The sequence below is a fragment of the Corvus cornix genome, chromosome 6, assembly GCF_000738735.6.
Source record: "Corvus cornix cornix isolate S_Up_H32 chromosome 6, ASM73873v5, whole genome shotgun sequence".
NCBI lineage: Eukaryota > Metazoa > Chordata > Aves > Passeriformes > Corvidae > Corvus > Corvus cornix.
In genome coordinates, this window is record NC_046336.1 from 15,653,108 (window position 1) to 15,656,848 (window position 3,741).

Genomic DNA, 3,741 nt, shown 5'->3' on the forward strand with positions numbered 1-3,741 from the left:
TTCTAGCAACCAACTTTCTTGTAACTGGAAATTAAAAGATAGTAACAACAGCTGAATCAGAACACACGAGCTTAATGCAATCTGATATATGAATTGCTTGACCTGGGCCAGTTCCAAAGAAACAAATGTAAGAAAGGCCCAAATAAGCCAAGTTAATTCCATTAACATTCTATTAAGTGTATTTTTATTTTAAGAAATTCATTATGAAGCAATTTTCGCCTCTTTAAGCCTCATATGACTAACAAACCATACTAGTCTTTTTGAAAGAAAGTGACTATTCCAACTAGCTTGAAGGTTAAAATGAAGTGTTACGCTACTGAAAAAACCCCAAGTTTTATTGTAGAAACATGTTTTTCAGCTTAATTAGTTTCATTTTAGCCTAATTGAGGGCTACTTATCTTTTAAAAAAATGGAACCAAGTAGATGAAAAATGCCTGATTTTATAATTTAATTTTACATATTACTATCATAACCGTTAGCATTTAGATTTGCCAAAATAGAGTACTCCTATATTGCTGGGTTAGTTAGCTTTGTTGAAAACAGTGAATAATTTCAACAGTTTTAATACTGTCAGGTCAGAGGAACTGTATTAAGGTACAGTTCCTTCATTATTTCTACAGCTCCTTTATTATTTGTCTTCTTTTCCTCTTTTTCAGGCCTCACTGAAATAGTCATATATGTATATTTAATCTACCTCATGTAATTCTTTCAGTAATTGCTTGTCAACTTCTTTATTAAGCTTAAATCTGTATAAATTTTTTATCAAACCATTTAGTATTTTAAAAGTTGATATTTTGCAGTAAATCTGATAGCCAATTTTAGGGCTCAGTTTTAAGCCCTAAATAGCTTATATTGCTTTTGGTGATTTTCATTAATTTCTGTACTTGCCTTCAAATGTGCAGTTTTACTTAATTCAAAATGGCTGCTACCTCCAGTCAGTGTCCGGGAGCTGAGCTCTGGCAAACCTCCAGGAAGAGCAGGCAGCCACTTTCCCTCACTTTGCACTGGCCAAACCGAGCCTGCTCCCAGGAGAGTTCTCTCTCAGCTCACATGTAGCTACTTACTACCAGGTGCAGGTAAGAGATGACAGAGTGAGGCAGAGTGCAGTGAACATCAGAGAAACAGAAGGAAGAAACAAAGAAGGATCTATTAAGGGATGACATAGAAAGCAATAGTTTAAAAATGAAAAAAATGCAAGAGGCAATCTGAGATTTATAGTGGAAATTGCCAATGCAAAGAAGGAAGCATAAAGAACAAAAAGTGGAAAGAAAATGAAGAGAAAAGGGGGATGAGGGAGAGTGAAGGAAGAGACTGTAGGGGAGAATAAAACAAGCATTTGAATAGAGCAGCTGCATTTCCAGTCTTGTTAAGGAGAATAGAGAAGGATGGAATGACAACTCTTGCTCTGTCTGGGAATAAGGAAGTGGTTTTTTTCAAATTTAAAAGCAGTTGGTTATATATGTATTTTAGGATCACGCTTTGATTCTGGAAAGAGCAGATGAAGAACATATACCCCAAGCTGTCCAGTAGTTTCCACAAATGGGTTTTTGCATTTCAGAATCTTTAAGCTATTCATGGGATGTTAAGGGGTCTGCCATTATATAATGCTTTGGGTTGTAAGGGACCTTTAAAGCTCCTCTAGTCCAACCTCCCTGCAATGAGTAGGGACATCTTCAACCAGATCAGGTTGCTTAACCTGACCTTAAATGCTTCCAGGGATGGGAATCCACCTTCTCTCTGGACAACCTATGCCACCATCAGGGTGCTTTACCACCCTCATCGTAAAAGATTTCTTCCTTACGTTCAATCTAAATCTACCCTCTTAGTTTAAAACCACTAAAGCTTGTCCAATTATGCTTTTATGTATCCTATTACGTTTTTATTTTTCATGATTGGAAAAAAAATTAGAATATTTTCTTCATGTAAATATTCTTCACAGCCATTATTAGTCACTATGACCTTTATCATAAATGGCAGGCAACTAGCATATCCTTTCAACTCAAAAGCAAAAATACAGAAATTGCACAAACCACATAGTCCTAGAAATAAAACCAGCTTCCCTATTTCTATTTGTAACACTTGAGAATAAATATAAAAAACCTAAGCTAGGCTAGCCTAGCTGCTCAATGTTCTGGCCAATAGACAATGAGCTTAGTCCAGACCACAAATAGGAACCAGAAACCCTTGATATCTAATACTGTTCTTACATGCCATGGACAGCTGTAATTGGGACACTGTGTATTAGGATCTCTTCCAGGAGGTCATGCCCATGTGGTTTACTCAGGCTACTGTACAACCAACACTCCTCAACAGCGGCAGCAACACTGAATTTTATGGTCCCAAGAATAAGTACAAAATAAGTTTTCTGAGACACGATGTCGGTACCTTCTTCCTACCTGTTTCTATACATTCCTCCTGTAAGAAACATTTGCATCTCTGTAAATACTTCAGCATGCCTCTTTATGATATTTGTAGCAATTAGAAAATAAACAACACCCTTCCAACTTTTATACATGCCCATACTATTATGCACATAATACTGCTTACAAGTCCAAGTCCAGGTGTTTTATACACACTTTGACACTTTTCTCTCCCCAAAGACTCTCAAAACCAGACCGTATAGTCCCTAGCTAAGACAGCACAGTCAAAGAATCCAGTATATTCCCTAAACTTGACTTCCTATTCCACCTGATGTCTATTATCACATACATACAAATACTTGATCTCAACCAAGAACAGCTGTAGGTTGATGCAGCTGCACAGTTGCACTCTGGGCTTGGCCCTGTAAATTACAACCTTGAACAGCAACTGCAGTGTAATTTACACGAGGTACAGGGACTAGTTTCATATAGCAAAATTTATTACAAGAGCTGTTCTTTAAAAATATAACCTGAAAAGGAAAATTAGAAGTTGATATTTACTAACTAATTTTTCCAAGAATCTGTCGTGTCAGAACTGCCTCTGAAAAACAGGCTATTGACTTTGCTCGGGGAGCATGACGTGAGGGCGGGAGACAGACACCCATGGTGGAGATAATTGGAAAGGCAACTTCTTTCCAGGTGCTATCCACCTCTTTGCTCTATTAAGGCTCTTCAGCGTCTAAATTTCCAGTTTTTCAGATTATGATGCTCTAAGTTGACTTCTGAACATACAACAAACTTTAAAAGCACCTTAGAAGGACTTTTTCCCACTTGGAAGCACACCAACAAACCCAAAAGAGAGTGTTGCCATTACCACCGGCCGTGCCATCCCTCACCCCACTTGCACACAGAAGCCAGCGGTCACCGGGCCTCCATCTAGCACCAAGTGCCACTTACAAGGGCGCCGGGTGCTTGTCCTTGTCATTGACAACACCACCACTGAAACGGATTAATTTCCCTTCCGCCGTTCTAGCCACCGCCCTTCTGGGCAGCCCGGTCAGGGCTGGCACCTGGCAGGGTCCCCTCCGCCCTGGGGGCAGGTCCTGGGGCCCGGCGGCCAAGCAGAGCCGGGGGCCGCCTGCACCTGTTCGGCAGGGCAGGGAATGAGGGATGCTCCTGCCCGAGGGGATCCCTGCGGGAGCGGGAGGGGGCAGAACAGGCGGCCCAGGCTCGCTCCCTCTCTCTCTCTCCCTCCCTCTTTCCTTCCCTCCCTCCCTCCACCCGTGAGGGGTCCCGGCCGGCGGGGGGGGAGGGGCGGCAGGCGCCGGGCGCGGACCTTCCCCCCGCAGACCCGCTCGGCCACCCCGCCGCGCTCCCGTAC

At 41.8% G+C, this 3,741-nt stretch overlaps 1 protein-coding gene across 4 annotated transcripts in view; it reads right to left on the reverse strand.

The window, feature by feature from the left end:
- The window catches only part of CPEB3 (cytoplasmic polyadenylation element binding protein 3), an 80,379-nt gene that overhangs the window by 76,469 nt on the left and 169 nt on the right, over nt 1-3,741 (reverse strand). The gene's annotated exons all lie outside the window — the stretch shown is intronic.